At 38.8% G+C, this 14,954-nt stretch overlaps 1 protein-coding gene across 2 annotated transcripts in view; it reads right to left on the bottom strand.

The window, feature by feature from the left end:
* The window catches only part of LOC139308696 (uncharacterized), a 73,588-nt gene that overhangs the window by 27,335 nt on the left and 31,299 nt on the right, over window positions 1-14,954 (bottom strand). The window lies entirely within an intron of this gene.

Genomic DNA, 14,954 nt, shown 5'->3' with positions numbered 1-14,954 from the left:
ACAAGAACAACCTTGTGAGGTGGGTTGGGCTGAGAGAGAGAGAGTGACTGCCCAAAGCCACTCAGCTGACTTTCATGGCTAAGGCAGGACTTGAACTCACTTTCTAGCCTAGTGCTTCACTACTAGACCAAACTGGCTCTTATCCTGCCTTTCCTTTGGGAAGTCAAGACAGAGCATCTCCCCTCATTTTACATACTGTATGAACCAGCCTATGGGTTAGGCTAAGCTGAGAGAAGTTGAAGTGTTCAAAATCACCAGCTGGTTTCAAGTGGGGATTTGAATCTTGATCTCCCCAGTCCCAATTCAATAGATTAACTATTATACTGTGCAGGTTCATTGTGAGGTAGAAATTCATACCAACAAATTACTTCTTTCAGTGTTATTATCTTTTTTTTTTTTCTTTTACGCCTTGGACTTCTTTTGCTTTTAGTGAGATGGACTGGCTTTTTTCTCACCAAGTCATTCAGACCTTTCCAGCAATTTTTGGTAGCCAATTTTTCTCTTCTTTCTCATCACTTCAAAGCAGTTTCCATCCCCGTGCTTCTTCATCCCCTTTTTCTACTTCTCTCATGCGCCAAGCTGCATAAACCTGTCCAATTACATATTTTTCCTGCATACTAAATATACTATTACTTTGTCCCTATGGCATACTCAGCTTGAAAGTTTCAGAGGGCTGAAAGTGATTTTGTTGAATCTTGGGACATGGAAAATTCACAAAATGCATTGGTAAGTTATACCTCCTGAATCAACAACCATTATATTAATTCCATATACAATAACACTTAAAATTTCACAATCATCTTGTTTCTATATAGAGAGAACCAGTTTGGTCTAGTGGTTAAGGCACCAGGCTAGAAACCAAGAGACTGTGAGTTCTAGTTCTGCTTTGGAATGAAAGGTGGCTGGGTGACTTTGGATCACTCACTGTTTCTTAGCCCATGGTGTCAGGGTCAGGCAACAAGCTGGTTGGTCAATTCCTATCACCACCAATGAATCCATGCTTGCTGATCTGGCAAAAGCAGACCCTGCACTTGTGGAAAAATGCTAGGAAGGGGGAAAAATAGTTTCTTGATATTCTGAGAAAAATATCTTGTGCTTCAATGCTATAGTCTATTAATAAGGAATTTTCAATGGAAAAGTGACAAGAATCATAGTCAAACACATCTGTGAGGCATCAGATTATGAAGAAGTAAATGACCAAACCCTTTTATCTTCCTATCCCCAAATAAAAAAAGAAAGCCCTTTCTTCTTGTCTTTTTAAATTATGAGTTGGGGGCAAGGATTCTCTCTCAAATTTTTATTGAAAACAACACTTCAGAGGACAATATTAGTGCAAAACACTGGGCAATTTTATATCTAAGACTTAAGTTAATTGTCAGTTATTTTGCTACTCTAATTTTCTCCAGTCATACCCTACAGACAACTATCTGGCAAGTTAGAGGTTGAAAAGTTATTTGGAGAGGACATTCTTCTGTTTATTCCTAACCCTCACATTACTATTCCTGTGTTGATGCAAATGATATATGCCTTTACTGAAATAGCAGATTTTTTTTACTAACTAGTCCAGATCGGAGTTGATGGCAATAGGTGAAAATTTGGTCACCCGTCCATTTAAGGAATATTAATTTCCAATTTGTACCAAAACCATTACATATTTAAATATCTGTACTGAAAGATATACTGTAACTCGGTAACATGTAATATAAATAAAATATATACAGAGGTTTCTTCAGATTTGGATAGATGGTAATCATTAAACTTCAACCTTTGGGGAAAGATGCCTGTTCTCAAAATGAATATTATTTCCACATTAATTTATATTCTGAGAGAAATTCCTGTTTAAATATCTGGAAAATATTTTTGGAAAATAAACACTTTGTTTAGAAATAATTATGGGGTTCTTCGATTCTGAAAATATCTTTACAGAAAATGCAATTACCAATTAATGAGGGAGGATTCGTTTTTCCAAATCTGGGGCTATATAATCAAATTTACCTACTGTGAAATACTAAATACTAGAAGCCAAATATTAATGCCCATTTTACAATTTGGGCAACTTCGAAAGATGTATTCCTATTCAGTTACCTTTGGTCGGATGGACAGTATTAGCATCTAAGTGCAACAGAACTAGAAATGGAATGTCTAATAAAACCATATTTGATCCTTTTTGCAATGCTAAATTGACTTTATGGGGAAATCCAATATTAAAATTTGGGAAAAAGATGGCGATATGGAAAAATAGGGAGAGTGTTAATGGACTTTATGTTACAACTTACACAACAAAAAATACTTAAAAGAGTTTATTGGACTCCCATTACACATGTACAATAAAGGACTATTTATAACAGTATAAAGTTGGAAATGCAATAAAACAATGCTTCTTTAAAAGATATGAGTCTACAATGTCCTATACTTAAACTATAATATACTATACTTAAGTTTAAGTATATAAACTGTACTTAAACTAAGTTTGGAGAGAAAGTACTGGGCTTTATAAATGTTAGTGCAACAACAGCTAAAATTTTCAGTATCATATTCTCCTGAATTACATATCTAGTATGTGGAATTTGACAATTAGACAATGAAAATGGATTCTCTGTGCCCTTACTATAGTAAAAAGACTGTACTGCAACACTGAAAAGATGAGTACATAGTTCCATTTAATCAAAAGACTGAAGGCTTGATTACACTTGTTATTTATGAGTGAATTTTCTATACACAGACTTTGTATGGATAAACAGAATAAAATATGGGAAAATATTATTGCTGTGTTTCTTTCACCTAGAGCAGTGGTGGCTAACCATTTTGCCGTTGTGTGCCAAAAGCGGGGGGAGCACAGGGGTGTCATACGTGTGCACACCCATAATTCAATGCACCTCGCCCCCCCGCGCATGCGTGTGTGACCCCCCCATGCTCCCCCCGCTTCTGGCATGTGAAGGCATGGTGGACCCGGTAAGGCCTGTTTTCCACCCTCCCCAGGCTCCAGAGTTTTCTAGAAGCCTGGGGAGGGTGAAAACGGCCTTCCCCATGCCCCCCAGAGGCTCTCCAGAGGCCGGAAATGGCCCGTTTCCCAACTTCTGGTGGGCCTGGAAAGCATGAAAATCAGCTGGCTAGTACACGCATGCACCCTGGAGTTGAGCTAGGGCAACACTCACGTGCCCACTGATATGGCTCCACGTGCCACCTGTGGCATGCATGCCATAGGTTTGCCATCACGAACCTAGAGATTGGAACATATGTACATTTTCAGGTGGGAGAAAGTCCACACTTTCTGAAGCCTGACTTACAAAAAGCCAAACAATCTCCCTGAAAGATTAAAAGAAGAAAATAATCATGTGTTTTTCTTACCATATTTTCCACAAAGCTAAAATATACTAGATAACCTGGGACCTGTCGGATCATCATTTCAGAGATATTTCATTGTGGGAAACTGGCAGGGAGCATTAGAAATAACAATTGTGTGACTATGGCTGACTGTGGTAGCATGACAGCACTGAAGAAGTCACAACTTTACCAAATTTCAATTCCATGCGAGTTATGGTTTCCGGATTCTCAATGTATTGTGTAAATTAGCCCATTTGAGGTACATTCATTCCACAATTGTTGCCCTATGATGCACCGTTTTGGCCAATTGAAGGTTATAAACAAACAAACAGACAGGAGATTTTTAGTAGTATATAGATCATTTGAGGAAGCTACTAGTAATCCTTTCAAGTAAAAATGGGAAAGTGTCATTGAATAATGACACTTCCAGGTTACTTCCAGGTTAAGTGTGACTGAACAGAATGATGTGAGTTGTAGTCTGACCCATCTGGAGGGCACCAAATTGGAGAAGAATGAGGCCAGCAAATCTGAATCATAAATCTCTGATTTTTCTCCTTCTGAAATTGCATTAATTTCCTGTCTCTACTCAGACTGGAGATAACCAAAAGCAGCTGGTTCTGAGGTAATCCATTCTACTACGAGGATCCAAGAAATCAGACTGGAGCATATTTTTGGGAGCAAGAGAAGAAAAAGAACAAACCAACAGATGTTACTTTTTATAGTACTAGCAAAATGCCTAGTTCTGTGGCCATGGCCTGCCTCCCTCCTTCCCAAGGATCCCAGACAAGATATATTTAGGATGGAAATTGATGAACTAAATTCAATTATTCTTCATAGGGACTTCTAACCCTTCCCCTCAGAGCAAATTAAGCAACAGGGCAAGCATATCTTTGAGATTAGCAAGGAAAAGCATAAAGCTGCACAGCACACTCCAAGGAGACATTCTAAGGCAGCCAATTCTCTCTTGCCTATCCAGTGCTCTGTTTTCCTTATTTCATTCAGGAAAGTGGCACCAAATCAGTCCTATAGGCTCACAAACAGCAGGGCTGAGACAACATTAACTCCATAGTCTGCTAACAGAAAGCATGGCATATAAAACAGAGGGTGAAATAAGGAGTGCTGAGTTAGACCTAATGTCAGGGTTCCAACGAAATCAAACTCCAAGGCTTGAAGTTCCTCAAAGCTAACTTTTATTAGAGATGTCATATTGGCACATCTGGGAAAACCCGAATCTGAACGCTTCCGGGTTTTACTCACCCACAAGAAAGTTCAAGACCTTGCCCACATCTCCCACATGTCCACCACAGCTTCAATCAGTTCTTTCCCGAACAGAAGACATCTTCCAATTTCTTCTTTGCACAGCTGCTGGACACCATGGCCTTGAACTTCTCTTAGAGAAGTTTGTTATGGCTATCTCTACTTCACTCATGCAATCCCCCCGCCCAACTTCTCACGGTATGATTGCGGTAGGCCTGGATCCTCAAGGCACACAGATAATATGGCTCCCAGGCATGACACCTAAATTCTACATACTCCATATAGACACACACACCCTAACCAAGGTCAACTCTTTTTTTCAAAATCAATTTTTTTTTCTCTAGCACAGGCAAGGATTCAGGGAACAAATATTTCACCAGCAGTGAGATGTAGTGATAGCAAAATATATACTTCTTTAATTTCAAAATACAATAGTCGTGGTTAAAAGCATCATGGGACTCCTAATTCTGGCTGGTAAACTCAATATGTCCAGCCCAAAACCATCCTTTTTTGTTTCTTTTTTTAAAAAAAACTCTACACAGAATTAGGACTTTATGATAGCAATTTCAAATTGATCCCATGGGGTTTTATGGCCACACGAGAGATTAGGTATTTGGTGTTGCCATGCTTGCTGCTATAGCAGCTGCATGTGACCTTAAAGCTTAGATACCAAGAAGTAATGTTGCCATCTGTGCCAAAATAATATCAATGTAGTCGAATGGAGTTCCGTATGTTTGGAACATCCTTGGGCACTAACCCTGAAGTACTGTTGGTGGGTAATTAGAATAGGTTTTCAAAAACAGGGTTTGCTTGATCTTTCAATATGCTTTGCAAGGTTGCCTCTCCGGAGGAAATTCAAATTTAACCTCACAAATTTGGGTTGATAGGGCAAATCAAAGCTCCTTGAAAGATCTCAATTACTTTCAATATAGTATTATTCACATGATCTTGCAAGATTCTTAACCAGGAATTTAAAGGTCACATTTGCAGAGGCTATATAGGCACAGACTTAAAAATAGACCTAATAAATTAACAATGGTTGGAAACTAATCAAGGAGAGAATCAACCTGGAATTAAGGAGAAAGTTTCCAACGGTGAGAAAAATTAACCAGTGGAAGAATTTGCCTTCATAGGTGCTTCATCACTGGAGGTTTTTAAGAAGAGACTGGGCAGCCACTTGTCTCAAATTGTACAGGGCCTCCTGCTTGAACAGGGGGCTGGACTAGAAGGGGCGTTAGTCTTACCTGAGACACTCCTTCTCGTTGAGGTGGAGATAGCATCCAGTATTCCAAGGTTCCTTCCAGCTCTATTCTATTCTAAAGCTTAATACTATGCCTGTTTCTAGACAACATCTGGAAATATCTGCTCTATACAGTGAAGTATTGGTGGATTTAAGTTTTTTCATCAGATAAAATGAAGGGAGCACAATAACGAGGGGATAAAGCTGAAATCCATGGATATTTATTAGGAAGCATCCCACTCTTTGACATATTTGTGTAAATAGCTTTCATTTATATGGTCACCCATGCCAAACAACCCTGGGTGGCTACTACACCTAAAACATTAAGAAAAATGCATCAACCATAAAAAGAATGTAAATACATATAGGTTTTTATTCACATAAAGCACTGGAATTGATAACTGCTATAATACATATTAACATGTACCAATGGTACATCTGGCCCAGGGGAACAGCCAGGTCTTTAGCACCTTATGAGAGGAAGGCAGGGTTGGCGCCATCTAAATCTTGGGGATGATGGTATTACATAAGGTAGGTGAGAGAACAGACAAGGGATGCACATTCTTGGTCCCTAAAAATGGCACTGTTTGATAGATGGAACCCAGAGCATGCAAACTATCTAATCTTAATGAAAATAGATGATTCTTCAAATATCTTGGTCCTGTGACAGGAAGTGCTTTATAGATGACAACTAGCAACTTGAATTTCACCCAGCTCACTGGTAACCAGTGTAACTACTGCTATTTTATGAGTGTACCAAGACGCACCCATAATTACCGTGTGCATTTTGGATGTTCAAGCTTCTGAATAATCTGCAAGAGCAACTCCATGAGGAGCATGTTGCAGTAATCCAGACAATATATCACCAAGGCATAAGCAACTATGAGCAGAGCCTTCCACTCTAGGAACATGTGCAAAAAAAAGAGAGAGAATGGATTTATGCAATGACCTCGTAGCCACAACTATCAACTGCTCCCCAACTGTGCACCAGTTTTAACTGAGGTAATGTGGCTCCAACCAGAACCATGGAAGTTACTTGATCATAGCCTGCTCTTCGCCATCCAACAACCTCCAGATACTGAGGCTATCTGGAGAGCCTTGACAGTATTACTTGGATGACCAGAAATTCAGCATACTGTTGATGCACATTGGCCGATGGTCTCCATCAGCACCTTCATCTAGATGATTAAAAATCGTGTGGCATTTCATAAATTAAAGCCTAAGACTACAATTTATACAATCAACTCCCAATACTGACTGAAATTGGCCCTGAAAGTAGAAGAACCACTGCAACACCCTGCCTACTCCTACTCCCAATATTTCAGGCAGTCCGGAAGGATATAATGATCAACAAATTGGAAAGCTGCTAAGAGAGAAGAAGGCATACCACTCCCATCCCTGACTTGACACATGGCATTTCAATGTTTTACCCAAACTGAAACCTTATTGAAAGGAGTACAGATAACTATACTTCTTTAAACAAGAACTGAAATTAAGCATATCATAACCAAACATAAAATCAAACTGTCTGTGGATATACTTCAATTTCTCTTAGAGTAATTGATGAAATATCAGTCTAGAAACTGTAAGAGAAACAAATGATTTGTAATATATATTCTAGTCATTGTTAGTTGGGGTGGAGGTTGTGTACCGAAAAATAACATTTCTCTGTTATATTTTCAAGGTATCGTCATTCCAGGAGTGAAATCCAGCAGGTTCTGACAGGTTCTGGAGAACCAGTAGCGGAAATTTTGAGTAGTTCGGAGAATCTGCAAAAACCACTTCTGGCTGGCCCCAGAGTTGGGTGAGAATGGAGATTTTGCAGTATCCTTCTCCTGGAGTGGGGTGGGAATTGAGATTTTGCAGTATCCTTCCCCTGCCACGCCCACCAAGCCATGCCCACCAAGACACACCATGCCCACCAAGACACGCCCACAGAACCAGTAGTAAAAAAAATTAGATTTCACCACTGATCATTGCCCTTTCTTTCCAATGCACATATAAAGAATGCACATATCATCAAGTAAGTACTGAATTGTGAGTGTCAGCTCCCATCATAACTAGGTATGTTGAATGGCTTCTGACTTTCAGCTTTATTTAAAGGGCCACAGTTTTCTTGTCAGATATTCACCTCATCAGTAACATTGAACACGAGGTGAGAGTACCCAAAAGGAAAAAAAAAAGGCATAGAGACATGGACACACACAATCCTATTGGATTATGGTACGTATGAAAATCATCCTGTGAGGTTCTAACACAATATGGCCAGTCAGAAGACAGATGAGAGCACCAGCCATGATCAGTGAAAATGGCAGGGGCATGTTGACATACACCAGTTTTTCAGCTTCTCCCATTCAAAATATTTAATGGGAAACAAGAAATTAAGGGAAATTCAGAACATAGAGACCCTACATCTGTTATGCTAAGAATCCCTCATCACATCTTCTTCTCATCAGCACTATGAAAATTCTCTCACAAGCCCAAGCATGGCAGCAGGAAGGAAAGACAAATCATACAGGGATCATTTTTTTCATATTGAAACAATAAGTGTCTCTGCGTTGGTAGGGTGAGGGGAGTATAAACCTCCCCACATTCACTTCTGCAAATGCTAGTCATTAGCACAGAACACAAATCCAACCAAAACACTCCCTACAAAGAGCATAACAAGAAAAAAATCTTTATTGCTTCAATGGCTCCCTCTTTATTGTTGGGTCCGGCCCTGAGCTGTGCTAAGGGTTAAAGCCTGCCTGGCTAGGGAAGGGAAACAGCTGCAGCCTGGCAGCTGAATGGGGTCAGGCTGAAGACACAGTGGCTATTGTGATGTGGCTGCAGCTTCTACTGGAAGGGCTTCCACCTACAGCTGACCATGTGGCAAACCTAGAGTTGGATAGGGAAGGCATGTGCATGCATGCTTGAAAAACTAACACACCCAATGATTTCTCAAGAAGCAAAAGCCTTTTTTTACTCATTCTTGAACTGTTAGCTCAAAGGAGGAAATTATCTAGTGTGAGATAATTTCCAAAACCAAACTGTAACACATACCACAGCTGCCCACATACTCAACAGTTTTTGCTTCTAGATACTGAATCTTTCTTTTGTGTGAATGTGGTGTAATTTGTGCAAGCACATCCCCATAAGCACATATTATCACCCTTTTCTGGCTTTGAAATACGTTGGACTACAACTCCCATTTTCTAATGAAAAACAAATAAAAAACCAATGCCGAGGTATTTGAACAGCCAACAACTTCTTGTTCTAAAAGAATGTTCTTTAGCCTCTCTTTATTTCTTAAACAAATATGCAGTTTTCCTTCCCGGTCAATACATTTGCTATGCTCAGCTTGATTAAGTTCTAAGGTCAATACTAGTGAGGGTTTTTTTAATGGTTGCCTTTATTGTCACCTCTGTATTTCTAACACGCTAAAAGACACATACATCAGAAGTAGCTTCTTCTATTGCAATCCTCTTCCTTCCAAAAAATGTGAAATGCAGTTCCAGCCTCAAAAACTTATCATCTGATCGACTGCAATTCTCATCATCTTTGATTATTCATCACTAACATGAACTAAAAATCAGATAATAGATTTCAGCCAAATCTGAAGGACAAAGGATTTTTCGGTCATGTTTAACTAAGATTTTAATCTTATATTCATGCAAGAGCTCCACAAGGAACAAAGGACCGTTTTTATCCATGAATATATGCATGTAAAATATATCTGTATTTATTTGTTACATACTTCTCAAGCATAGCCTGCCTGCCATTTGATATTCTACAGCTGGAAATACTATTTCAAACTCTGTATTATAGGAAGATTAATATTTATTTATGAAACTTGTGCACTCCAGTTCTCCTGAATCAAGGAATATTCTGACTGTTTGAAATACATTGGTTATTTTATACTTCTTTTCAACATTATACTAAGAACGCAACAAAAAGTTTCAATAACATGTAAATTTCCAGAACACAAATATAAAAGTTAAAACAATTGGCAACGAAAAAACTAATCCCTAGATCAATGTGTCGTGGAATGTAGTTCATAAACTGAGAGGCACCAGGGCAAGTCCTACTCTTTGGTTAATGGCTGGCTGATTTCTGAACCAAGCACATCTGGAAAAGTATCTGAAAGATTTGGAAAGCTTTTTTAAGATATCCTAATCTAAATCCAACTCTTCCTCAATTTTACCTTTCCTTTGCATCAGGAAGGGTAAACAAAAGTAACAATAATTATGAACAATAAACAAAGTGATAAAATACCAAAAAATATATTCAGTAGAGCAAAAGACTGATAATGAAGCCCAGTCTGCTGGAAATCTTCAAAGGTTTGTTTGGACTATTTTGGCTGCTCATCAAAACTTCATGTTAGCTTCCTTTTGCACAAACTTTCCTTTCTTTTGGCTCCTTGGTACCTATCAGGCATTTGGCAGTTATCTGAACCTAAAGTATTTTTCCACAAAACATAGATTCACAGAGTTCTCTTTGGAAAGGTTTATTAAGATAAAAGAATAGAAGTATAAGAATTGCATAAATGAGCAATTGTTTTATTTGCAGACAATGTATGTTAGAGTAGATGTTTTCTGAATCTTTTTCTCAAAGTCTCATACAAGTAGTTCTCGACCTACAACCACAAATGGGTGTGCTTCATGACCATATCGCTCAGTGATGGCAATCCCAGCAGTCCCAGTTGCCATCTTAACTCCAGGCTCATGGGACAAGCAGGATGTGGGTGGGATAAGGAGAATGATGAAGGCCAGCTACATCATCAGATGCTGCAGAGTGCAAAGGGTCAAAAGAGCATAGATGAGGGGAGGGGAAGGCAGATGGATGGGAGTTAAAGTGCCCCTGTAGTCATAAATGCACTTGAATTTTGATCTCATGACGACAGGCTGTAAATCTCGGGTGTCAAACTCACACTGTCACGTTGCCGTCACGTGATGTTTCGCTATGTTTTTCCCCTTCACAGAGCTGGGGTGGGTGTGGCTTGCACATGACACATCTGGCCCGCAGGCCACACGTTTGACAGCCCTGCTGTAAATGTTGCAGCCCTGTTGTAAGTCCCTCCATTCAGTGCTGCTGTAACTAAATGGTTGCTGAGAAAATGGTCATAAGTTGAGGACTATCTGGAAGTATAACAGAGGGAAAGCAGCTCTCTTCCCTGATGGGGACATCTGCAGCTGACTGATTACATAAGTCAACTGAATCTCTATCAGTCTAAACAACTCTTATTTAGCCTAGTTGCCACCATAACAAGATATCTACATAAAACTCAAGTAATCTAAAACTTCAATTGTGAAATAAAACCACATGTCCTCTGTGAAGGTTTATTTGAAAACTTCTAAAGCTTACAGAATTGTTTGATGGGAGTCCTGATTTCTACATAGCCTACACAACTCCATGTGGTCATAACTCTGGTAGAAGAGTACCATAGAGGAAGGTTGCTGCTGAGGTGCTCATTCATGCAATGTAAATTGGATCAGAAATGGGACATCTGCTTGAACTGCTCTTAGAAGAGCTCAGCTGATGACCCTTTCCATTTGAGAACTGCTGTTAGAAAGAGTACAGTCTTTAGAGGTACCTTGAAAGGCCAGGAATAAATACTGGTCCCAGCAAAACTAATGCCAGAGAACCCAGACAAAAAACACGAGAGCAATGTTTTTAAAGGGATGGGTTGACAATATGATTCCTTGCAAAGGTCAAGATTGACTTTCACTCCTGTTTGAGAAACACTGCTAGGAGGACATGTGCAAAACTTCATGTTATGTGCAGTTTGCCCCATTCCCAAATTATGAGATTCTAATCATTGTCACCCATGCCTTGCTCACCTCCCAAATGGACTATTGAAAGTTAATAGAAGAAAAATGTGGGAAAGAAAAAAAAAAGAAAGAGTTTTGTTATCATGGTGGTGACTGAAAACAAGTTGAAGTGGTTTAGTGGGAGCTGTACCAGTCATGTAATGTTTGCTAGGCTTAGACTTGGCTGAAGTTGCCCCATATAACATGGTGCCGCTAGATAAGAACACCTCTATTTCAAACAAGTACTGCAGCCACATTGAACACCTGATTGTTTTTTGTCAGCACAGGAATGTGCTCCTTCCTGTTTTTCAATACAGATAATTCTTGACTTATAATGACAATTGAAAGTGGATTTTTCATTGTAAGTTGGTGTGGTCATAAAGTGAGATGTCACATGACCGTACCAACTTATGAAAGAAATCTTGACGCTTCCTGTTGTGGTCATTAAACCAAGAATTACAGGTCAGTAAACAAGTACCACCCCAATCCAAGCCATTCCAGGCTTGGTCCTTCCCAGCCTCAAGCCTCAATAAAGTAAGGGACTGCCTCTCCCCACCTGTTTTGCAGGGTTTGAAGGAAGCCTCAGCCACCAGACTCCCCCAGCAAGTATTATTTTACTCCTCAGTCCATCTAAGTAAGCAAGCCAACAAGCATTCGTTTCCTCCTCACCCCTCTCTGGAAGTTCCAGCAAGCATTCTTGAAACTGCGTGAATGGCCAAGCAACTGCAAACGTAATTCAACTTAAGTATAAAACTATGCATACAGGGACAACTCTCTTCCTACAACTGCATGTGTACATTAATTGGTTCTGAACTGTCCGTAACTAATCAGGAATAAGATGAGGAAGTCATAGTGCAGAGTTCAGTAAAGATATTCTTTCGGTGCGAGGCAGCTATGAAAAAGGATGCTAATAGGAATCATTGAGAAAGAGACTAAAAATAAAAATGACAGTGTTATAAAGATCTTAAACAAATAGATAATACATCCTTATCTGGAGTTCTTATATTGCATTTGAAAAAAAGATGCAACAGAGCTGGAAAGTTTCCAGAAGAAGGAAACCCAAATAATCAGAGGACTTGAACATCTTCCCTATATACAGATAATCCTCAAATTATGACCAGTTGCTTAGCGACCACTGAAAGTTCCAATAGACCTATCTGGGAGCGACTTATGACCCAGACTTGAAGTTCTTACAGTCAGCTCCCCACTCCTGCAAGGTCACATGACCACACTTTGTGCATTCAGCAACCGGGCTGGATTTACAGCTGTTTGTAGCATCCTGTGGTCACATGACTGCATTTTTGACGGTTTTGTTGAAAACCAGCATTTACTTCCTGTTTTCAGGAAAACCAATACTTCATGCAATGACTGTGGCATTCACTTAACAACCACGGTGATCATTTTATGACCACAAATATTTTACAAACAAAAGTTGTAAAATCTTTATGATTATCATGAGTTACTATTATGATGGACAGGCTCCATTATGGCCATAACCTGAGGACTACCTGTACTTTAACCTACAGCGCTATAAATGCATTGAAGAGTTACTAATCCATATTTATTATGAATGATTAGACTCATTTGTAAATGCAAACAAGCCTAATTTTGCATCATTGCCCAGGCATATTTCCAATACTCAATTAAGCGAGCATGTAGACTGAAGTGTTATTTAATATCACACTTTTAACGAAAAGAAAGCAATAATAATTAAAGGAAAATGTGAAATTTTATCAATTAACCTCTGTTCATCTGAATATCTTCTTTTCGCTGAGTATCATACATACAATATATACAATATATATCAAATGACATAAGGTCATGTGAGAGTCACTGAAGGGCTAACAAAGTAAAAAGATCTCCGTATCCCAAGATTTAATCCATTGCTGCACCATAACATTAACCGCTGCCAGTGAGAGCTTTCTTACAATGTTCTCCCACTAACATCTTACCTCCCTATATTATGCCCAGCCTGAACCCAATATTCATAGTAAAATCTGTCAAGCCTAGAAGGGAGTAGGAACAGGTTCTATAGATCAGAAAATACAGCAGAAAGCAGAAGCCAATCTTGGTTCTGCTATAAAATATGCTGGCAGTTTCTGCAGTGAAGACCCTGTTATTCCAGCAAGCCGCTCTGATGGGATAAATGATTTTAATTTGGTCTTAATGGGGTTTTAAAATTGGTTTTAAAATGAGAGTTTTAAATTCGGCCCATGATTTAATTATTTTAATCTGCTCTTAAATTCTATTTTTGTACATTGTTTTTATTATGGCTGTTCACCGCCCTGAGTCCTTCGGGAGAAGGGCGGTATATAAATTAAATAAAATAAATAAATAAAAAATGGGAGGAGGCAATTATGATAACATTAGGTCAATCAGATAATTCTTCCAGTAAGAGGCAACAAGAATGTGCTATAAGAACTATGAAGCAGTATATACGTAAGCTAAGTGCTACTGCTATTTTTCAATCAACTCTGTTTTAGCAAGGGGTGCCTCTATGCATGGTTCTAAAACAGGATCCTTTTGGAAAAACAGCTAGAAAATAGACCTTCATGGGCTTGGCAAATCACAGAGTTTTGATTCTTGGTTTTTAAAGCTTTAATTCAAAAAGACCAATCAAGACTATTTATGCCAGAGCGAGACAATATGTCTATCTCCATAAGCACTGGAAGAGTGCATTGTTGAAATTAAATGGCAAATATGCAAATCACAGGGAAGCAATTTTTTGTTCTTTTGTTTGTAAAATGAAAAAGGCAGAATATACTTATGTGCTGTTTTGGTAATAACAATGTCAAAAAGCAACTCCTCCCAGAAAAGGAGAAACAAGTCTGAAAATTCCAGTTCTCCTGCCAGTTATAACCTCACTACCTCTTTTTTGACTTTCAGAAGATAAATAAAGTTTTTAAAAGATGCCCCTGCCTTAAGAGATTAGTCAGCTCTGATCTATTGCCCTAAACTGTCTTATTCCACGTATCAGCCAAGATTACTCATATTTTAGATCCTGTATCTATTACAGCAGTTTTCATAATTCCCTGCCAGATATTGCAAGAGTAGGCACTGGATTTTTACAAGAATCTCAATACCAACCAAAGCCAGGAATAAAATTATGGCATTAGGAGAGAGTAAGGAACAGACATAGAATGAAGTAAAAGGAGGCCTTCAGTTACATTCTTAGTTCTTAGAGATTAAGAAAAGATTTTAGAGATTCAACAATTCGTTCCTTTATGAAACAACAGATTAAAAGAAAGAACTGACTCTGTATTGTCATAACAATGGAGATACTGCACTCTTGCCCCAATCCAATCATAAATAGTTAACTAGTTGGGACAGGATGGAAAGTTATC

Source organism: Pituophis catenifer, unplaced genomic scaffold, assembly GCF_029215685.1.
Source record: "Pituophis catenifer annectens isolate HBS135680 unplaced genomic scaffold, rPitCat1.0.hap2 SCAF_1, whole genome shotgun sequence".
NCBI lineage: Eukaryota > Metazoa > Chordata > Lepidosauria > Squamata > Colubridae > Pituophis > Pituophis catenifer.
This window is presented reverse-complemented; position numbering and strand designations above follow the sequence as displayed.